The sequence below is a fragment of the Cherax quadricarinatus genome, unplaced genomic scaffold, assembly GCF_038502225.1.
Source record: "Cherax quadricarinatus isolate ZL_2023a unplaced genomic scaffold, ASM3850222v1 Contig255, whole genome shotgun sequence".
Lineage (NCBI taxonomy): Eukaryota > Metazoa > Arthropoda > Malacostraca > Decapoda > Parastacidae > Cherax > Cherax quadricarinatus.
Genome location: NW_027195281.1, coordinates 135,713 through 160,000, shown reverse-complemented (window position 1 = coordinate 160,000; position 24,288 = coordinate 135,713). Strand labels below are relative to the sequence as shown.

General features: G+C 43.1%; 1 protein-coding gene across 3 annotated transcripts in view; it reads left to right on the top strand.

The window, feature by feature from the left end:
* The window catches only part of beta-Spec (spectrin beta chain), a 159,847-nt gene that overhangs the window by 29,327 nt on the left and 106,232 nt on the right, over positions 1–24,288 (top strand). For all 3 annotated transcript variants that reach the window (XR_011391131.1, XR_011391132.1, XM_070080258.1), the window contains exon 2: positions 12,885–12,922. The gene's annotated coding sequence lies outside the window, so the exon portion shown is untranslated. The remainder of the gene's footprint in view (positions 1–12,884; positions 12,923–24,288) is intronic.

Here is a 24,288-nt window from a genome sequence, read left to right as displayed (position 1 = left end):
AGCACCTTATCTCGCTACACCACAGCACCTTATCTCCCTGCACCAAAGGCACCTTTTCGTGTAATGGCGCGTCTCAGCGCACATTCTCTAAACATTATCTTACAGCCTGACTAATCTCTTATCTACTCCCCACTTATTAATTTTAAGACGAAGCCGTCGAGGCTTGCAGAATGTTATAACTCTTTGTTTATTAAAAAAGAATAGTGGTCGAAGATGATGCAGTATTTCTCTAAACGTTATCTTCCTAAAGTATTGTTATTAAATGTATGAAGATAAATACAAGTTTTAGAAGAAGCTTTTATTGAAACTTTTTTGTTGTTGTGTAGAACTTTATCAAGTCATAACTTGATAGAGATATATAGAGCTTTAATGAGCGGGTCGTCGTGCAGGTTGAAACTCCCCTTAATATTACCAGCATCACTTTCATGAGAGGGAAGAGGAGGGAGGGCTGGATGGGGCTCCTGGAGGGTATTCCGGGGATCAACGCCCCCGCGGCCTGGTCCGTGACTAGGCCTCCCGGTGGATCAGGACCTGATCAACTAGGCTGTTACTGCTGATCTTTTTCTTTAATAAAATTAGGTACATCCGCAGTATACCTAAGTATGTCGGGTAAACCCGCAGTGTATCTCAGTTTGTTAGAATAAACAAAAAGACGTCTTTCGTCTCCCTCCCTCGGTGCCAGGGGAGGACTGGGGAAAGGCAGTGCACGCTCGGCTGGTTTGCTGGGCAAGAGGAGAGGGGACAACAGTAATGGTGGGAAACATAAACAATGGTAGGAATGGTGAACACATTTGTTAAACTGGGGAAGTGTGTTCACTTATAAGACTGGTACTAGGTGTTGTTAAGAATGTTGACACCTATTCATTTCTATTGTTCTTATCCCATGGTGAGTGGAATGGCTGTCGGAAAACTCTTCCTGCTTTTGAGGGATTTTTAAGAGGAATTGCATCTGGTACGGATTTAATATGCTGTTATATGAATTTATAAGTCAGGAGGTTAAGTGATTACACGTAATGAGTCTGAGTGAAGCGGGTAGCGTATGCAAGGGCGTGGGAATATGGGTGTGGGCCAGGTGGTTTTGCTTGAATACCGTCGTGGGAACACTTCTATCCTGGTTGCGTCAGCTGGGGGGAATTGGGGTTGCTTCAAGTTCTCTCCCCCCCCCCTCCTTTCAGAAGGATGCCTTGGTGCTGGTGAAGGGTCCTTGATTCAAGGCATGAAAGATACTCCAAACTTCCTTGCATAAAATCTTGTTACCCCGCGTTCTCCAGGCACGGTGTGACAGCCTGTGTTTGTCATTATTTCCCCGTGAAAATAACATCTTTTCTCCTGTTATGCAGCACTGTATTATTATACCTGGTTGGTATTAACAGTGCCTCATTGACTTGTCTGGTACAGTAGTAAAACTCTGCTAAGTTGCTGTTTTCATTGTTTATTTCACCTTCCTGGCCTAGCAGGCCTTAATAGTTTTTAAGCTGTGTATTAATGTCTTAAGGTGGGTGGTAATGAGTAGGTGGTGAGGAGATAGTGTAAGCAGCAGGTGCGGTGCAGTGGTAGGTGAGTCTCCTGGGACCTTCTCACCCACTGGTGTCAAGTGGGGACCCGTCTCGTGCTCCCACCCGTTCTGCTTCCCACTCATTTTTACCTTCCACTCAAGTCTTTCCCATGTTGGCTCTACTGCTAGTTATTCTGCCACCACTCTCATTCCCTCTTTACACAAATAATTACGAGAAACACACTAGTTCATAGTTGGATCTAATGTAAATCTTTGTTTTTAATGAGTTGGGGAACCAGTAGGGGTGCGCCAGCGCTTGCTTAATCACTAAGCTGACCGTCGCTTTAAGACAAGCGTCACTACATACGCTGACGAAGAAAGCACCACCTGGTGATTTCCTCTAATGCTGCTGGTGTTTGTAGACTGTGGAGTGTTGTTGTTTATACTGCAGACAGTGGTGGTGTTTATACTGCAGACAGTGGTGGTGTTTATACTGCAGACAGTGGTGGTGGTGTTTATACTGCAGACAGTGGTGGTGGTGTTTATACTGCAGACAGTGGTGGTGGTGGTGTTTATACTGCAGACAGTGGTTGTGGTTGCTGCTGCTACATGTTGAGTGATGGCAGAGAGTGATCCTGTAGGAAGGTCGCACACGTAACATGACCGTCAGTGGACTCTTGTTCCTGCAGGACCGGCTGGCAAGGTGCACTCCTCTACCCTCGCACGGCTTGTGGCTCACTAAATCTCTACACCTGCTGCCCCTGCTCAACAAGTAGTAAAAACATAACTTCCTAAGTGTTAAGAAGGCCTTGGGTTGGCAGCAGTTTTAGGGGAGTCGAAGAGGGAAAAGTTGAAATTCAAACGTGTAAGATACGTCTTAAACGCTAAATATATTACTATGTTGTGTAGAAGATTCCGCACAGTCATATATATAATGACGGTAATTAACAAATTATATTTACTTTGTTGAAACTTGTCAGTGTTTATTTTTTACTCTCCATCTGCGCCTTAATTCCACTTGATGTCAGTTGTGATGTCTCCGGGTGGCGAGATCTGTATACAAGTTGCTCTAGAACAAGTGCCAATTCCAAACACTTGATGGCTGTGATCGTGTTTTAATGCAGTAGCCGGTTTTGGTGTCGTGGGTGTTAAGCAACATTGCGAGAGGAACCTCGTAATCAGTGATTAAAAAGAGTGCGAAGGGTAAGAGGTAGAAAGGCAGCAAGAATCATCACGACGAACACTCATGTTATCTGGTAATGGTTTCACAGATCATGACGGGAAAAGAACTATTAAGGAACGCATAGCAGATAGTATATATCAGTAGTCCACAACCTTTTAGTATGAAAGGGCTAGTTTGATCAATCAAATTTAAAGTTGGGCAGCATTTTGTAATGATCGATATTAACATTATAGCAGCATTATAACATAGTAATTATATTGAAAGTAGTAAAATATAACACGGGTAAATGGTTCAAGTTCTGTTGTAGATAGAATTACTGTTTTATTTTTATGAAACATTCGAGACTAAGGTAAACAACACAAGCTCAGAATGAAAAGATAATTACAATTTTAATGTAATTACTAATTAATGATAATATACATGTATAGCGTGCTACTAGGATAACCCGGCACTGACCAGAAACGAAAGGTGGTTGTAGAGGTGACGATAAGGTTTTGATGTACAATGGCTTTAAATATTAGTAATTATTGACACTGCAGTGTGGAACCTAAGTAAAACTGAATTCATAATTTCATTACGAGGGCCGCATCCATGTTCTAGAAATTGATGCGGTCGCAGGTTGGGAACCCCTGGTGTATATTAAATATAAGTAGAGGTGTGTAAGAACACCACAGTGCAGATGTGGTCAACACGGATTTTACAAAACCATTTAACAAGTGTGACCATGGAGTGATGACCCACAAATATGTTTAGTATGTATAAGTGCCAAAACTGATATTAAAGTTTCTGTGAAAAAGGACACGGTAAATTAAAGAAAACCTAGTCTTAGCAAAGTAACAGTGTACCAAGTAACAGTGTACCAAGATATCTTCCTAATTTCTTATTCTCAAAGCAGACATAAAACAAAATCTAACCATAGCTTCGTATCATTCCTTTGCGATCTTTACTAAAATAAGCGTGAAAATAGCCTCTAGAAGACTGAAAAATTACAATCAAATATAAGGAAAACCTTCCTATGGGCAGTGGAAAATAAGGTTAATGGTGAAAAATTTTAACTGCTGAGCTATGGAAAGAAGGAAGAACTCCAAATGAACACCGGATACGTAGCACAGGACAGTCGTCTAGAATGAAAGGAACATGTAAAAGATTTGGGGATGATAATGTCGGATAACCTAGTATTTAGAGAACAGAATGAGGTAAATGTAAGGGAAGACCAGCCAAATTGTTTGGTGGATAACGAGAACTTTAAGAACCCTAGAAATAATGCTAGGGGTGGTACTATTTAAATCAGGTGTGTTCTTATGTGTAGAATATTGTTCTGTGCTAAGAATCTCGTCCAAGACGAGCAAGCAAGCAAGCCAGCCAGCGATACCCAGTTGTTGCACAAGTGTCTCGTTCATCTACTGTAAACGTATATCAAAGGTGAAGGTAGAAGGTATACTCCACTATTATGTTTCAGTTGCTGCAAGGGAACACTCGAATATAAACTGCCTGCATCGGTAGAACGAAGACCAAGAATAATATACCACTTTAATATTGTAAATCAATCCCAGGAAGACGTTATGCAGTTACATGGCTCTGTAGTAATCCACAGGGATGGCAAGGTGATACCTGATCATACTGGCTAAGATAACTAGTCGTCGTCCAAGTCTGGTCTTAAGAGCTACAGTACAGCATCCCACTCATTTTTCAGTACCACACACACTTTAACAACCATATAACTAAGCTTCGTAGCATTTTACAAAAGATAATGGATTTGCTGCAGTTACATAATTGTAATTTTGAAAGGTAATGCTGCATGAGTTTTGAAATGGTCAGAGATGGAGTTTTTGCCACCAGTGCTGCGTCAGGTATTTAGAGTGAAGTATGCCGTCACTTAAGTCAAAAACATAAATAAGTGCGGAATTTTTAGTTGTTCCTGACCTGCAGTATGTGCAGCCAATGGAACGTTGGACGATTAGCATATAAAAATTGCTGATATTTGTCATGGCCTTTGATATTACGTGAACAAATACACGATGCAAGTGCTGCTGATACTCGCCTTCTCTTGCAACACAACGTTTAAAGGTCTCGTCTTGAGCTCTTCTTATTTACACTAGCTTGCCTTTCAGAAAGTTTTCACGCTCACACCCAATGTCTTCGGGTACAGATCAGGCGCTGTACGACCCCTACGGGTTATAGCGCTCCCCCATAAATATAACAAATCGGGGACATGTTTATAGTGTTAGCACTATGAGCATATTCTTTCTGTGAAAACTACATTTGTATAAATTTTAAATTATTATTTATTATCTAAGCCAAGGTCACAAGTAAGGCAAATTTTATTTGGGTGAGCACACATGGGAGGGGAGTGCATGAGGGATAGGGCAGGGGACAGAGGGAGGGGGGGGGGGCTTGCGTACGAGGAGGAGAAGAATAGCGGGCGTACGAGCGGGAGGGGATGTAGAGAGGAGGGTTATAGGAGAGGGGGGGGGAGGGACAAGTCGGTGTAGTAGTAAAGGCAGTAAGTAGCCTTGGAGTGCTGAAGTAACATTATTAGGTTGTTACCTAAAAGGTAATATTCGTACCAAAAGCCGTGCCAGCTGGCACGGCTTTTGGTACGAATGCCCCCGGAAGAACCTGAGTGGCAGTTGAGGTGCCACAAGTAGAAAGATCCGAGTGGCAGTTGAGGTGCCACAAGTAGAAAGATCCGAGTGGCAGTGGAGGTGCCACAAGTAGAAAGATCCGAGTGGCAGTTGAGGTGCCACAAGTAGAAAGATCCGAGTGGCAGTTGAGGTGCCACAAGTAGAAAGATCCGAGTGGCAGTGGAGGTGCCACAAGTAGAAAGATCCGAGTGGCAGTGGAGGTGCCACAAGTAGAAAGATCCGAGTGGCAGTGGAGGTGCCACAAGTAGAAAGATCCGAGTGGCAGTGGAGGTGCCACAAGTAGAAAGATCCGAGTGGCAGTGGAGGTGCCACAAGTAGAAAGATCCGAGTGGCAGTGGAGGTGCCACAAGTAGAAAGATCCGAGTGGCAGTGGAGGTGCCACAAGTAGAAAGATCCGAGTGGCAGTGGAGGTGCCACAAGTAGAAAGATCCGAGTGGCAGTGGAGGTGCCACAAGTAGAAAGATCCGAGTGGCAGTGGAGGTGCCACAAGTAGAAAGATCCGAGTGGCAGTGGAGGTGCCACAAGTAGAAAGATCCGAGTGGCAGTGGAGGTGCCACAAGTAGAAAGATCCGAGTGGCAGTGGAGGTGCCACAAGTAGAAAGATCCGAGTGGCAGTGGAGGTGCCACAAGTAGAAAGATCCGAGTGGCAGTGGAGGTGCCACAAGTAGAAAGATCCGAGTGGCAGTGGAGGTGCCACAAGTAGAAAGATCCGAGTGGCAGTGGAGGTGCCACAAGTAGAAAGATCCGAGTGGCAGTGGAGGTGCCATAAGTAGAAAGATCCGAGTGGCAGTGGAGGTGCCACAAGTAGAAAGATCCGAGTGGCAGTGGAGGTGCCACAAGTAGAAAGATCCGAGTGGCAGTGGAGGTGCCACAAGTAGAAAGATCCGAGTGGCAGTGGAGGTGCCACAAGTAGAAAGATCCGAGTGGCAGTGGAGGTGCCACAAGTAGAAAGATCCGAGTGGCAGTGGAGGTGCCACAAGTAGAAAGATCCGAGTGGCAGTGGAGGTGCCACAAGTAGAAAGATCCGAGTGGCAGTGGAGGTGCCACAAGTAGAAAGATCCGAGTGGCAGTGGAGGTGCCACAAGTAGAAAGATCCGAGTGGCAGTGGAGGTGCCACAAGTAGAAAGATCCGAGTGGCAGTGGAGGTGCCACAAGTAGAAAGATCCGAGTGGCAGTGGAGGTGCCACAAGTAGAAAGATCCGAGTGGCAGTGGAGGTGCCACAAGTAGAAAGATTCCAGTGGCAGTGGAGGTGCCACAAGTAGAAAGATTCCAGTGGCAGTGGAGGTGCCACAAGTAGAAAGATTCCAGTGGCAGTGGAGGTGCCACAAGTAGAAAGATTTCAGTGGCAGTGGAGGTGCCACAAGTAGAAAGATTCCAGTGGCAGTGGAGGTACCACAAGTAAAAAGATTCCAGTGGCAGTGGAGGTGCCACAAGTAGAAAGATTCCAGTGGCAGTGGAGGTGCCACAAGTAGAAAGATTCCAGTGGAGGTGTGCTACAATTACAGAGAAAAGTAGTAGGTGGATGGAGGCGTTGACACCAGAATTTTTTTTTTAATCGAATTGGGCACATGGGTTGTGCTGCTGCTGCTGCTGATTACCGATTATATAGATGTTACATAACAAGAACTAAAGATAGCTATGTTTTACCTTGTTATACTCCACATGGGATGGGTATATTACCCTATAAGAGTTGCAGGGTAGAAACAAAAGCTAACTATGTTGACCTATCATATTTCATAGCATAGGATGGGTTTCATACATGAGGGAATGACACATGTCAGGCCGAGCTGTGCAGCTTCGGCAGGTCATTGAGGAGATCACCCAGCAATTCACTATGGGTTCAGTAGCTAGGAATCTTTAAAAGTTTCGTTCAAGCAGAACTGGAAGTAATATCGCTTAAAATATTGCTTTCATCTGTAATAGCTTGAGTGAGTGTTGGGGCATGAGGTATTTCATGTACCGAGCACTCACTAGCGGATGTTAAAGCAGAGAAGTACCTCCAGGGAGGCTGGTGCCACATGTGTGTGCCAGCCACTCCTCTCACCACTTGTTGACTCTCCCGTCTACCTCCCGTGATTAACTATCTAAATGTACCACATCATAACTTAGATTGTGTGAATTTCCTGATAGTGAAGTGCAATTTCGCGATAATGATGCAAGATTTTGTAGTGGAGTATACTTTGCGTTAATTGTAGTTTGCAATGACAGAATAGATTTTCCAGTGGCAGACGAGCCTCGCCTAAGCTGGGCTCTGGGAGTAGAAAAAACTCGGAACTCATCAAAGGTGTATCAAAGGTAAGCTGGACCTTTACTCCCATAGTCAATTGACATTTGGTACAGTCTAGTGAAGTTAATGTTAGTAATGTGGCCAGAGTCGAGGTAAAATTGATCAAAGGTTTGTCATCCTGTTAAGAATTAGTTTATTTAACCGCTCACTCAGCAGTGAGCGATATTTCTGTAGTGTGTCCCTCTGTGTTCAAAACATGTACTGAATTAACCTGAATTAACCTTGTACCTCACAGGTTATGCCAGGTACTTGTACCTCACAGGTTATGCCAGGTACTTTTACCTCACCGGTTATGCCAGGTACTTTTACCTCACAGGTTATGCCAGGTACTTTTACCTCACAGGTTATCCCAGGTACTTGTACCTCACAGGTTATGCCAGGTACTTGTACCTCACAGGAAACTAAGTATTGATCACGATTAGATAGCCAAATACATGACATTGATTTATTTGTTATACAAATAATTGTATTCTATATTTTAATGATTAAGTGTAAGAACTTTATCACAACGATGTCTTAAGTGGCAACATCACGTAACAACGTGCCGGGTGCCAGGTGTAGTGGCAACATCACGTAACAACGTGACGGGTACCAGGTGTAGTGGCAACATCACGTAACAACGTGACGGGTGCCAGGTATAGTGATGTTTACCATTGGTGAGCTCTAACCGGACTGCGGGAACGATGATTCCTCTAACGGTACAAGCTAACAGTGGTATGTTGACTGTGGTAGTGGTAGGTGTCATAACCAAGAGTATAACATCGTCAGAGCGTTAGAATACATGGCGGGCATTAGAAGCAGCCAGCTAGACACTACAGACAGCTGGCGTGGCCCACAGCTGGCGTCTCGTGCTCTCATTGATTTTCCCCTGCAGTGGCGGGGACCAGCTACGTGTGTGAAGTGATGCACTGGCGCCGACTGTGGCGGCGGCGGCGACTCCTGCCTGCACCCACCACACTACACAACACCTAGGGGCACGACTCCCCCCCCCCCCACCTACCCTCACTTTCCTCGTGTTCTTTAGACACACTACCAGTATCTCATGTTCATGCCTGCTAATGCTAATATCTTATGATCCTTGACTGATGTCCTTGATCCTAAACTTCAGTCTACTTCCAGCAGTTATATATCATATATTGCTGGTTCGAAATTTAAGTTTTCTAGAGTAAACCACATCAGCCGGCTTGTGATGGCTGTATGTGGGCTTGCTGGCTACTAGCTGGCTGACCAGGCGGTCAATGGGGAAGTCTGGCCTCAGGCCGGGCTGCGAGGATAAAACCACCCTAGAGGCCAGTCACAGGTTTGTTCACCTGCTGATGTCGTATGCTCACATTGCTCTGATGTATTCATATCCGCTGAACCTGCGAAATACTGTACATGTAAGATTTCAAAGAGTGGTTCTGCCCTTACAGCCCGACCTTGAGATAGGCTTCTTTGTTGATTTCCTGTTCAACTAGTTTGTTGCTGTTGATGGCCCTCTAGCCCACACATCCATGACAACCTGGTTGGTGTAGCCCTTAACGGACGTAGTGATCCAGTTTCTTCTTGAAGACTTGTACACTTTTTCCAGCAATTACTTTTAAAAGCTGTTGCTATCAGGTTGAATAATAAGTTTTGGACCACTGATGTTGGCAGTTCTCTTATTGTGTTCTGGTTTTTACTTGCTCCCACAAAGTCTCACTGCAGTACGTTATGGTATTGTATAGATTTGAGACTAGGCCCTTGAGTAACTTCCATATATTTTATATATATATATATATATATATATATATATATATATATATATATATATATATATATATATATATATATATATATATATATATATATAATTTCTTTTTCACTGCAGATAGTACAGGTAGCGCCTGTAAAGGAGTCGTCAACACAGGACAGTATTCAAAACTAGAGAGCTAGAGAGAACAGGCGATTTTCACCACAAACATTGCTTCTTTGTTTTGAAAGTCCTTGATAACTCATTTTGGAGCGCTGCTATCCCACCCACCCCACCAAGCAATGGTCACGCACCTCTACACCCCCACCACTGACTACCACGCACCACTTCTTCCCTACGACGGACTACCACGCACCACCACACCCCCAGATCAGAGTACCACACCCACCTCGCGTGCATGACCTCTTATGACCCCACCATGTGAAATATGGCCCAGTAGCTTGAATTTTGGAAGTGATGTTATAATTTCCCTCGCATATGGTTCTTAAGTACATAAAATGGACGTAGACATGCATGAGCACGTGTGTATGGACACATAAGTACACATTTGCGTAAACAAGTATAGAAAAAATTTTTTTGTAAATATGTAAATGGCGTGGTGTAGATAGCTGCTTAGCGCTAACGCCGTAAACCATACATTTTGTATGTGACGTCACGGATTACTTGTCGGCCATATTGGACGTGAACCATCGTTGAGAACCACCGGCCCATACCACACATCTGTGAGAGATCTCTCTCTCTCATCTTTGTAAGGCTCCACTATGGTTATTGCTTGTGCTCTTCCATGTTGTCAGCTGAAAAATTCCTTTCAAGGGAGGCGTCTTGATACTGGTGAAGGGCTCTTGATCCAAGGATTTGGAGCTACAAGCTCTCGGTTCTAGCCATTCCCTAGGCACATTATAATATATATATATATATATATATATATATATATATATATATATATATATATATATATATATATATATATATATATATATATATATATATATATATATATATATATATATGATACTTGGGACCTGACGATCTGTTGGAGTGTGAGCAGGGTGATATTTAGTGAAGGGATTCAGGGAAACCGGTTATTTTCATATAGTCGGACTTGAGTCCTGGAAATGGGAAGTACAATGCCTGCACTTTAAAGGAGGGGTTTGGGATATTGGCAGTTTGGAGGGATATGTTGTGTATATTTATACGTATATGCTTCTAAACTGTTGTATTCTGAGCACCTCTGCAAAAACAGTGATAATGTGTGAGTGTGGTGAAAGTGTTGAATGATGAAAGTATTTTCTTTTTTGGGGATTTTCTTTCTTTTTTAGGTCACCCTGCCTCGGTGGGAAACGGCCGACTTGTTGATATATATATATATATATATATATATATATATATATACATATATATATATATATACATACATATATATATATATACATACATATATATATATATATACACATTATATGTATGTATATATATATATATATATATATATATGTATGTATATATATATATAATGTGTATATATATATATATATATATATATGTGTATATATATATATATATATATATATTGTGTATATATTATATATATATAATGTATATATATATATATGTGTATATATATATATATATATATATATATATATATATATATATATATATATATATAGTGTATATATATATATATATTGTGTATATATATATTATATATATATATATATAATGCTCTGTATTTATGTATAAATACCCATGTAGCCCAATTCTGGGATGACTTACTCTTGTGTGAGGTCTCGTGGTTGGTGGTGGCAACATTAGCAGCACTGTCCGGTTGATAAGGGACTAACTTAAGGAACTTATCCAGCTCCCTCTTGAAGACAGCAAGGAGACTGTTGATCCTTTTTATTACGTATGAAGGGTGTTGAAAAGTTTTAGTCCCTTTACATTTATTGAGGCGCTTGACTGAATTTATGCGACCATTAAAACACTTTTCATTCTCCAGATGTGCAGTTTCGCCTGCTATAAAAGTGGTTGTTAGTGTGCAGCAATATCCAAGTCTGTAGAAAACAACTCTTATAAACTGGGTAGTGTAATTGTTTATTCCACGTGTTTAGTGATCCTTTTAAAACGCTCGAATATTATCAAAATGTGGAACGTCAGTGATAGTTTCTGTAACTTTTTTATGCCTCACTTGTGGAATGAGGCGCTTTTTTTTTTTAAAGACACTGGGATTTTTATATATATAGTTCCAAGAGCGAGGGTCTGTGACATTGCACGAGCATAATATCATTGGCTACTTTATAGTTTGGTGCATTAAAGTTATATAACAAAATGGAGATTTTGGCAAAGTTTTGGTTCTCGTGGGAAAAATCCATTCTGAGTATTACACTCTAGTATGATTTTATTGCAATTAAAGTATAGTAGTAAGGGTAGAAATTCCTGAATATTGTCAGCCAGTGACTGAGTCTAGCGTCAGTGACGTGTCAGTAATTCAGGCTGAAATATACTTTATTAATGTTGACATGTTCATTTACAGAACGAGTTACTCTGCCTCAATAAATTTGTCCTTGAGTGCAAAGATCTGATGATGATTACACCTCGTCAGCGTGGCAGTGTTGTGTTGAGTGATGGTGGTTCAGGCAACGAGGGGGGGGGGCAGATGTGATTCTCTTCCATTTCTTTCTTGGGCTCCATCTCATATTTGACATTGATTGGTGGAGATAAAAGGTATAAAATACCGACACGATAGAAAAATAAACACAAATTCAGTATAATGCGATGCTTTGCTGACTACGTTTCGCCCACACATTGGGCTTTATTAAGTCACATAGATCTACCTGGGTAAGGGGTACATGTGTAGTGTGGAGAGTCAGGTGGAGAATGTTGGGTAGGGCATCCCGTACAGGTCCTTCTTAAATCCAACTTACCACCATTCTCCACCGGACTCTCCGCACTATACTCGTGTACTCCTTACCCAGGTAGATCTGTGACTTAATAAAGCCCACTGTGTGGGCGAAACGTAGTCAGTAAAGGATCGCATTATACTGCATTTGTTTATTTTCCTTCATTGATTAGTGATTGTGTGAAGGTATATAGGAGGTATGTGATGATACTCGGGCGAGTGTATGACCTCCAGTGGTAATTTTAAAGTTCCGTCTTCATGAAAGGGATCAACTTGATGTTGAAGTGGTATATAAAGTGCATGACTGGCTAACCTCACTCATCCTGCATGTGACGTACAGGCACGAGTCTGACTTATGTTCTGCCTCTTCTGATAACGTACGTGAACTCACCTTTTTGGTGGTTCTCAGCACCACGTCCATGGGGCTCGTCTGTAAATTTAGCTTCTAACCTTGTCCATTTGTCCTTGGTTTTCTTGATTCTAACGAGTGTGATAAAGAAGTCACAATATAGTAAAATTGCCAAGCTAACTCCGAAAATTGAATTGTACTCGCTCCTAAGAGGATCAATGGCGTTCGTGTAAGTATTTTATTATTTCATATTAAATGAACTGATGATTAAGCTTAACGTTGTTGTGTTTCAGGTTCCGTAGCACTGGCCAGCACAGCAGACCCCTGAGTGGTGAGTGTTGCAGCAGTTTGTGTCTTACATGTGTTCTTTGCAACCGGTGGAACAAAGGTAGAAGTTGTAGATAGGAAACTGGACCACCATATCCACTTTGAGTGCCCGATTAGTCAGGTTGTGACGGTAATGGTTACAAGAACCATCACTAGCCAGGCAGTAGAGAGAGATGTTGGTTGGTAATGCTGACACTGAATATAATGTTTTCAGTATTTCTGGTGACGGACTGTCATTACACCTATTAAATGCTTTAATAAAACCTTCATATTGTTTTCTGATATCCTGTAGCTGAAAGGCACCACCTCACCTTATTATAAAACTCATGATAGTTTTTTCTAGCCTCTTTTGGCATCACTGATGTGTGGATGGAAGGATAAAACGCCGTCTTATCTGCTCCTGACTCTTTAACCTACTTCATAACTTTCTCTCGTCACCCACCATCTCTTATACTATGTCTAATCGTGAAACTTTGAATTCATTTCCACCATTCTCATCCAACATATTCCACTTTCCAACTAGCTTCAAACTTAAGTGCTTCCAAACACCCTCATGGCTCGTGTGTCTTGAGCGTTTTCGTGTCACTCCTTTCCTAGACCTTCCATTTAAAAATAGTCTTTGTCATCTCTATCAATTTCTCTTAAAATTTACGTGTTGATCAATATCCCCTAGCGACCAGGGGATATATTGCTACAAGGACCTAGTTAAGTTCAGTTTCTGCAACCCTTCCCCATGCTTCTTTCCTCCCAGTTCTTCAGTGATGTGTTGCTGACTGTGGATCACAGTCAGCAAGGGCTTCGCCCTTTTCGCCTAGGTAGGGTGGCTTTTATAACTGCCAGAGTACCCATAGAAACTTTGGGGACTTTTAGATTCTTTTGACGGGAGAAGTGTAACACACCCAGTGAAAAGCAAGGACGCTATAAGCAAAGTAAGAGAACTGTCAACAACCGCACCCCAAGACTCGAAGCTGCTGTCAGACGATATCAGAGATATTGCCGGAACAAATATAAAAGTGTTAGGTAAGACACATATGCAACAGTCAGGTATCTTTATTTCGAAACGTTTCGCGTACACAGTAGGCTTCTTCAGTCGAGTACAGAAAAGTTGATAGAAGCAGAAGATACTTGAAGACGATGTAATCAGTCCATCACCCTTAAAGTTTTGAGGTGGTCAGTCCCTCAGTCTGGAGAAGAGCATTGTTCCGTTGTCTGAAACAATATTGTTTCAGACAACGGAACAATGCTCTTCTCCAGACTGAGGGACTGACCACCTCAAAACTTTAAGGGTGATGGACTGATTACATCGTCTTCAAGTATCTTCTGCTTCTATCAACTTTTCTGTACTCGACTGAAGAAGCCTACTGTGTAGGCGAAACGTTTCGAAATAAAGATACCTGACTGTTGCATATGTGTCTTACCTAACAATCTGTAGGTATTTTATACCATTTTAATGTTCAAATATAAAAGTCTTCAAGCCGAAGCTGGATCACTACCTCAGCTAAATGCCAGATCAACCAGACTGTGATGGAAATGAGGGCTAGCGTGTCGCTTACAGCAGCAGTCTAGTTGAACAGATACTCAATAAGGAAGCTTGGTCGAAAGCCGGACTGATTGGGTAAGGAAACCCTAGATATGGATTACAGGTAAAGCAGCTGTGTCACAGGTGTCAGTGAGTGAGCAGAGACCGGGAATCCGGGGTTAGTTAGTGCTTGTTGAAATTCCCTTGATCGACCCCATTCCTCGAGGCTCGTCACTCACCAACACCATCGCTGCCGTCACCCACCATCGCTGCCGTGAGGGCAATGATCCCCGGTAGTACACCTGCTGAAATTATCATGGACTCAGAATGAAGCATCTATGACTAGTGGCGATGTTTCTAGAAGTCAGGGGAAAATGTCTCCTGACCGGGTGTTAGTCAAGTGACGACTCGCTCAGTGACTTAAGTATCTCCTGGCGCACCGGTGTACACTGTACCCCTGATTATGCATCCTCTGGCTTACCAGTGCCAGATTTCCACCTCGGCTAAAAAAAAAAAAAAAAAAAAAAAAATCACCTGTGTTCCAGCCGCCCCTGTACTTTTTTTTTTTTTGTCAATTACACGACCACATTAGAGAATAAGGGTTACGTTCCATGTTTGGGTATCTGCGTGCAGGGAACATTGTGTAGGTTTGCGTGGTCTCGGTGGGTATGTACAGCAGAAGAGACAGCTGTGATCTACTCGTAGCAGGTGTCTAATGGATGTTTTAAGTGGGGGCGGGGGTAGTGGGGGGCGGTGTGGGGCCACGTGTTAGTGATTTTGTTGTAGTGAGAGTTGATGGGTGGGGGTGAGTTTTGAGCTGGCGTGGGTGGCCACATTTATAACCACAGTAATAGCCATTACATTAATATTATACAATACCGACATATTGATGAATAAGAAACATGTGCGGTGAATAAAACATTTGCATTACATAAGGCACTTAATAAATAATTGTATTGAATCGGAAAAGCCCCTAATTGGCGAAGCATCTTTACAATAGGCACCCAAGGGATGTACATGTGTAATTCATCACGGTAGCTGTGTGAGAGTGTTGAGTTAATGTGGGTAGCCGCATCTGCTACCCTCCCACACTAGTTGTCTCCTTGCGTTAATTTCGTGGAGGCGTTGAAGAGTGGTCATTTATTCGTCAGGAAAAATGGGTTTTGATGACCCTGCTTAGTGGAATTTTTTGTCAATTGATAAGTCTGCTGGCTTACTGCCTCTCTTCCCTCGTCCAGAAATTACTGAGCATAAGATGCGCGTATTTAACATGAAGGGTTGTAGGCAAGGTGCAACATGGACCACTGCTGTGTTCAGTGTACATGAAGGGTTGTAGGCAAGGTGCAACATGGACCACTGCTGTGTTCACTGTACATGAAGGGTTGTAGGCAAGGTGCAACATGGACCACTGCTGTGTTCACTGTACATGAAGGGTTGTAGGCAAGGTGCAACATGGACCACTGCTGTGTTCAGTGTACGTGAAGGGTTGTAGGCAAGGTGCAACATGGACCACTGCTGTGTTCAGTGTACATGAAGGGTTGTAGGCAAGGTGCAACATGGACCACTGCTGTGTTCAGTGTACGTGAAGGGTTGTAGGCAAGGTGCAACATGGACCACTGCTGTGTTCAGTGTACATGAAGGGTTGTAGGCAAGGTGCAACATGGACCACTGCTGTGTTCAGTGTACGTGAAGGGTTGTAGGCAAGGTGCAACATGGACCACTGCTGTGTTCAGTGTACGTGAAGGGTTGTAGGCAAGGTGCAACATGGACCACTGCTGTGTTCAGTGTACGTGAAGGGTTGTAGGCAAGGTGCAACATGGACCACTGCTGTGTTCAGTGTACGTGAAGGGTTGTAGACAAAGTGCAACGTGGACCACTGCTGTGTTCAGTGTACGTGAAGGGTTGTAGACAAAGTGCAACGTGGACCACTGCTGTGTTCAGTGTACGTGAAGGGTTGTAGGCAAGGTGCAACATGGACCACTGCTGTGTTCAGTGTACGTGAAGGGTTGTAGGCAAGGTGCAACATGGACCACTGCTGTGTTCACTGTACATGAAGGGTTGTAGGCAAGGTGCAACATGGACCACTGCTGTGTTCAGTGTACGTGAAGGGTTGTAGGCAAGGTGCAACATGGACCACTGCTGTGTTCACTGTACATGAAGGGTTGTAGACAAGGTGCAACGTGGACCACTGATTAATTCAAGTATGCCACTCAAGAGGGCCTACGTGGAGGGTGTTCGGGGGGGTCAACGCCCCCTCGGCCCGGCCCGTGACCTGGCTTCGCAGTGGATCAGGGCCACGCCTGTTTTTAAAATCAGTCTTACAGATTTGAAAAGTAAATTGGCGAAACATCGTCCCACTATCAGACTTCCTGTAAATGGTTCCGGGGTCATCCATTTCGTATGCCCGTTTTTGGTTGACACTCTGGTCATGCAGGCTGTTGGGGCTTGCAGCAGGCGACTCGTACTTCTAGGATACAGTGGCACCACAGTACACTCAGATATTTTGCTAATGTATGACACCTAGGTGCTACCGTTCTACATATTTTCCTCCCCTCATTGGAGCTGGATGAGCACATTACTGTGGACTGGAAGAAACTGGCTGGATGCGTGTAAGCAAAGATAGGGGTCCAAGAATAGTTGGTGGGGAGGGAACTGAATGGGAGGGGGATTGTAGCTGGGAGGGGTTGGGGAAGGGTTTGTGGGAGGTTTGGACTGGAGGGGGTGTGATTGGAGCGGAGGGAGATGGGGTTGGTAGGGGATGGGGTTGGAGAGGTAGTTTGAGAGGTTCACAGTACACGCGACACCACACCCATCTCCCCACCACTCGTCATGGTTCATGCTGTGCTCACACTCCACCTCCCACACCTCTCATGGTCTCCGCTGTACTCACTCACAATGTCGTGGTCTTGACATTGTGGAGCGAGGTGGGTGTTGACCTCGAGCTCTTAGAGTCCCCTTGTTTGAAGTGGCTGACATGATTCAACCTAACTTAGTGTGTCATCTGCCTGTGCTTGATCGTGCTGGTGGTTTTTCTTCGTTGTGGAAAATGTTTTCTGACGTAGGTGTTCAGTGACCTGTTTAATTATTAATTAACTGCTGTGTTTCCACTTCACTAAAATGCAAGTGATCACATTGTGAGAGTTTGAGAGCTCGTGTGTCGCACACGTTCTCTTACTAACGAAATGCCGATCACTGTTACCATGTGGTCTCCACTTTGGCAAGTTTACGTGTAGTCCCTACTTAGTTACATTCCTCTAGCTGTGCTTGCATTAGTCACTTCATTGTTCCTGCCACCGCCTCTTATTGATTGGCTTTACTGATTCCTGACCTCCAGGACCCAGTCTTGCCTAATTTGAAACTGTGTACAGTGTTTGCCTCCATCTCATCATGTAGTGTTTCCATATACCGTCCTGAGAATGAAAGAGTACTTTCTAGTGTCATCTAGAAGTAGCTCACCATGCATCTTATAACGTGTAGGGAACACAAGAGCTGACTACTACAACTATTGTACTGTGGCTTGCAGCTTCAGCCATGTTGCTGGCACTTTACACGAGTTGGTTTTTGTGCACCTAGCACAGATAATGAACCAAAAACCTGGTGGGTGAGTCTGGGTGACATATAGTTTCCTCGGTATGAAGGTGGGGGCGGGTTTTGAGATCACAACATCCGGGAAGACACCTTATGCTATCCTTCCTGAAACAACAGGTTTTTTCTAACAATTTTACTTGCATCTTTTTCTGGACGATCAAAGCTGACGATTAAAATATATTTGGTTAGGTTAGATTATTTTTATTCAAATTGTGTTCAGTTTACTTATAATTAACTGCTAATAAGCTGATTACATAAGTGGAAGGGTAAAGTTTGGTAGTAAGACTTACACAGGTGTTGATTAAATCTTTAATTTCTTTGATCATTTGAAACTACACGTTCATTCTGTAAGGTGTTGTGGGATTTTTTAATTCCTGTGTAGCGGTGTCCTCTACAGTGTCGACGTCACCAAGTGATGAGCGTGACTGTTATGCCCCCCTCTACCAAGTGGGCAGAGAAGTAAGGTACAACAGCTTTTTCCCACCATACGAGAGTGCCATGTGCTACACCTGCGTGATAGGTGGTCTTTGCCATCTGAGAGCCAGAGATCTATTTGTTTACTAAATCTCAGAACTTTCAGTTTTATGAATGTCAGTGACTGACGTTCTGACACACTGAGAGCAATTAACACTGACCTTGCCAGGCATCTAGTAACAACACTACAGGGCCAGTCGGCTTTTAGGCAGGACCGTCTGAACGCCCGGAGGGCAGTCTTGTGTCGAGAACGAGAGAGGCACCATGGTGGGTGTGCCGAACATAGATTGTAATAATTGACAACATTTCGTTAAGCAGGACATAAATTAATAGGCATCCTGTCTTAACATCAACATGATCCCAAGCCACCAAAACCCTGCAGGGATGAGGTAAAATTAATTTCTTATTACCTTATTCTTGAAATATATTAAAAGTAATTATTTGTGCAAGGCAGGCGAAGACCTGATTGATATACAAGGTGTTGGTATAGGGTGAGATGAGGTGATTAAGATCTGCAGCTTATCAGTGTTGTGTCGTGTATTTACTCTCCAGTGGTAAAGTCTGTTGGACCATTCAGCCCGGTAATGAACCAGGAACTAGGTGTCAACAAGGACATCATACCATTAAGTGTATCCAGTGTACCAGTTTTATTAAGAGCCCCGTGTAGAGGAAAGTGTTCACCAACTCTGATAATCTTCTTGTCTGGTTGGTAGGCTCTGAGAAGACTGACATTAATTTAACAGTCAGTCAGGGGTGTGTGTGTGTGTGTGTGTGTGTGTGTGTACACATTTCTCCACAGTTACGAGGAAGAGCTGTCTGTTACTTAGCTGGGCAATTATAAGTCCCAGGGTGGCAGTGGGTGTACTCGCCTGGTTGTGTTTGCAAGGGTTCATTCGTAGCTTCTGGCCCCGTCTCTGCACAACTATTCATTGGTGTTACACTTATCATACAATGAAAAACATGTACAAAATTCTTAATATTTCTTTCAACAGTTGAAAAAGAAATATTGTGATAGCTTTACGCATGTCGAATTAGTGTGAATGTTACGCAATACCTTACCTTTACCTTTGAAGAGTTTCAAGAGAGTATCTACTCTTTGAACCCGGCCATAGGCCAGGCTCGTCTGGTACTTGCCTGGTCAATCAGGCTGTTCCTGCTGGAGGCCCGCTGCCCAACAGCAACTGCCTGGTTGACCAGGCAAGCACCAGACGAGCCTGGTCCATGGCCGGGTTCAGAGTGTGAATATTCTCTTAGTTTAAAAAGAGCTTTGTCAAATAACAGTTGCCAAGAAGAAAATGTGAGGAAGGGAAATGTAGTTCGTCAGGGAAAATTTCCCTTGACTCTTGTAGTTATATGATCCAGCTTAGTGGAGCTTTTGCTCATGGAACCCAGGGCTTTTCTCTGGCTTATTGATCCACCCTGTAAAAAAAAATAGATGCTTATTATATATATTCAGTCACCATTTAAAAGTAAAATTGAGCTTTGGAATAGTCTAAAAGTGGATTAATATTTTTAATGATGACAGTGGGTGTTACCAACCAAAAAAAAAAAAAAAAAAAAAAAAAGACAAATTAACGTATTAAATATATGGCATACAAAGAAAGTTGGCAGAAGCCAGTCACCTTGATGTCCAGTACACACTCTTAATGCTACTACCAACACGTAAGTTTATCAAGACTTAAGTATTATTGTGTAAATACATGAACTACAGACTAACACCACTGAACGCGAGAAGCTAGATCACCCAGCATCACTAGAAGAAAACACCCTGCAGACACGTGCAGATAAGTGGCCAACCTGGCACTACTACCAGCATCAACTACCACATTTTACTACTCCCTTCCCCTATCCCCTCTATTGTCAGGAGTCACTAGCCTCTAGTTTGGTTCCTCCTTTTCATATAGAGGGAAGAAACAGCTGACAGTACATTAGAAAAATGTCTTTTTTACGATGATACTCCGTGAAGTTGTACATTATGTGTAGTTAATATTGTTTATTACGCACCCCATACCCGTCGTGTGGGCGGTAGGTAGTCAAAATGCTACAGAGGCACATAATGGGTCCAGGGACTGGGCCGCAAAGTTATGACAGCTGAAAAAGTTAGTGATAATGAACTATTTACATATTTATATATGGTCACAATCGTAAAGAGTTATTTAAGCAGACATGAATTAGGTCACACAAAAAATTGTAGAAGAGGCAGTTTATCCCTCTGTCATATGTTCCTCTACTGCGTTAATAAGGGTCAGGGGTTTTTAAAACCATGAGCCATCAACAGATGACAACTCTGGGCTTCTGATTCCTCTTGTGATCTTTAATCCTCCTCTTGCCCGGCCTTTCCACTTGCAGGTAGTTCCGTCCTCTAAACCAGAGGTCGGTGAACTTTTTTTTGGGGTATTACCCTAAAACAAATTTGTGTACAGCGAAATTACCCGGTAGACTCGAAAGTCCAGAATCCGGAAAACGCAAGGAGCCTTCAAAATTCAGAATAGTTTATTGAATACATTTCTATGGAGAATACGTACGTACAGTCATACAAGTTGAAAAGTATGTAATATACGCAATAAAACAACTTTAAAAATAAAACAAGATTAACAGAATAATAAAATGAAAAATAAACTTCATGAAATAAAAAATAGTAACAGACAGATTTAATAATAATCTCATCAGGGAACTAAAGAATTTCTTTGAAAAATTTTTCACTAAGTTTTGGAGAAACCTGTAGAAACTATTTTTTTTTTTAAATACAACTTTCATAGTTTGCCTTTGCTTATTAAATAATAAATTTTTGGGCGGTTTTATTTATTTATTGAGCCTTCGTTACCCTGAGATTTTCATTATTTTTTTTTTAAACCATTTGGGGTAATTGACCCCGGTTCCCCGATCTAGGGAATCTGGAGCCCATCCTTGAGTTACCTTGTCCTGTTGCATGCTTATAAAAAAAATGTGTTGATAATACTGGACAGTGGATCCTGTGAGACAACACTTCGCCTCACTGTTGCTGGCTCGTGGTGGCAAGATCATTTAATAGAACATCAGAACGTAGGCTTTGGAAAGGTGTTTGACACGTGTGTCGTTCAGTGATACCATGCACTTTGGGGCTGAAGACACGTCGGAACATTGAATATCAAGCATGAGTATTCCCGCTAACCTAGCGTTTAGAAAAAAGTTGAAAGTAATATGGGGCGGCGTAGCCAGGCAACCTGTAGTCTTCGGCAGTCATCACCCTATCTTCACGCACGCACGTCTCTGCTTACAAAATGGCAAGCTGGATTTTGAAATCTTATTAAACCATTTACAGCCTAAGACCAATGTAACTTCTAAATTACTGTGGTTATCCTCAGACACTCGAGCTCTATATTCTAGCTTCAAGACGTCGACAAGAGTTGCACACGAAGTATACTTGATGGAAAAATCCCTAATCTTCGCAAAGCAATGTTAGTTAAGGGTAGAAGATAACCCTAATATTAATTATGGTGGCATAAGTACTGCTGTAGAAAATAGGATATGTAAAGGACCTTAATCTAATAGCGCTATAAGTAATGAAACAAGGAAGTACTGTAGTCAAAAAGGAACCTGACTTAACCGGTTCCTGCAGACATTACTATTTTTCGGGTTATAATGGTTGCATAAATTTGCAACAGTATCAGTAGCCAGGCTGGTCAGGCATTCATTCAAGTCTAATCTTCAGCAACACGTAGGAGTGCTCGTTTAGGAAGTGAAGTGAATGAAGTGTGTGTGTGTGTGTGTGTGTGTGTGTGTGTGTGTGTGTGTGTGTGTGTGTGTGTGTGTGTGTGTGTGTGTGTGTGTGTGTGTGTGTGTGTGTGAAGGGAGGAAGATGCAGCGAGTGTGAAGGAGTGACAAAGTGGTACACACTTCCCGGACACCGTTAACAGCGACCTGTGGCCTGGGGAGGAAGACCGGCAGAGAGGGAGGGTGGAGGGAAAGGGGAAGTGAGAAGCAAGCAACGGGGGAGTTGGGAACGAGGAGATAGTGGGGAAGAAGGTAAATAGAGGGATGGGACGACAGTGAGGGAGGTGTGGGAGAAGAGCAGGGAAAATGGGGAGCCAGGGAATGTGGATGTGGGAAAGGAGGTGTGAGGGAAGCGAAGACGATAAGCAAGGAAAAAGTTGGGAAGGCAGTGAGCAGAAATGACAGGAAGGCGGGAGTAGCAAGCAAGCAGGGGGGGAGGGAGGGGGGAGGCGAGTGCGAGTATCAGCAGACAGTCTTCGGCCCCTGCTTCCTTGTGCTCTGTGCCTCTATACTACATGTCTTCATCAGGTTACCTGGAGGTTATTCCGGGGATCAACGCCCCGCGGCCTGATCCATGACCAGGCCTCCCGGTGGATCAGGGCCTGATCAACCAGGTTGTTACTGCTGGCCACACGCAGTCCAACGTACGAGCCACAGCCCGGCTGATCCGGCACCGACTTTAGGTATCTGTCCAGCTCTCTTGAAGGCAGTCAGTGGTTTATTGGTAATTCCCCTAATGCTTGATGGGAGGCTGTTGAACAGTCTTGGGCCCCGGACACTTATGGTGTATTAATGTACGCCCCTACTTTTAATTGGGGGGGTATTTTGCATCGCCTGCCCATTCTTTTACTTTCGTAGGGAGTAATTTCTGTGTGCAGATTTGGGACCATTCCTTACAGGATTTTCCAAGTGTAGATTATGATATATCTCTCTCCTGCGTTCCAACGAGTACAAGTCGAATGCTTCCAAGCGTTCCCAGTAGTTAAGGTGCTTGACAGAACTTATACGTGCAGTAAAGGATCTCTGTACACTCTCTAGATCTGCAATTTCACCTGCTTTGAATGGAGATATTAATGTACAGCAGTATTCCAGCCTAGAGAGAACAAGTGATTTGAGAAGGATCATCTCTCGTTTTGAACGTTCTCATTATCCATCCTATCATTTTCTTTGCACTTGTGATCGTGGCACTGTTGTGATCCTTGAAAGTGAGATCCTCAGACATCATTACTCCTAGGTCCCTTACATTATTTTTCCGCTCTATTGTATGGCCAGAGTTTGTAGTATACTCTGTTCTAGTTATTATCTCCTCCAGTTTTCCATAACGGAGTAGTTGGAATTTGTCCTCATTGAACATCATATTGTTTTCCGTTGCCTACTGGAAAACTGTTTATATCTTCTTGGAGGTTAACCGCGTCCTCAGCAGATGACAGCCTCATGCAGATCCTAGTATCATCCGCAAAGGATGATACGGTGCTGTGATGTATACATCTGTCTGTCTGATATGAGGATGAGGAATAAGATGGGGGCGAGTACTGTGCCTTGTGGAACAGAGCTCTTCACTATGGCAGCCTCCGATTTAACTCTGTTGACCACTACTCTTTGTGTTCGATTTGTTAGGAAGTTGAAGATCCATCTCCCCACTTTCCCAGTTATTCCTTTAGCACGTATTTTGTGCGCTATTACGCCATGATCGCATTTGTCAAACGTTTTTGCAACGTCTGTGTATATTACATCTGCATTCTGATTTTCTTCCAGTGCATCCAAGGCCATATCATAGTGATCCAGTAGTTGTGAGAGGCAGGAGCAACCTACCCTGAACCCATGTTGCCCTGGATTGTGCAGATTTTGGGAATCCAGGTGATTTGCAATCCTGCTTCTTGGCACTCTTTCAAAGATTTTTATGATGTGGGACGTCAGAGCTATTGGTCTATAGTTCTTAGCTAATGCTTTGCTGCCACCTTATGGAGTGGGGCTATATCCGTTGTTTTAAGTGACTGTGGAATTTCACCCATGTCCAAGCTGCTCCTCCATAGTGT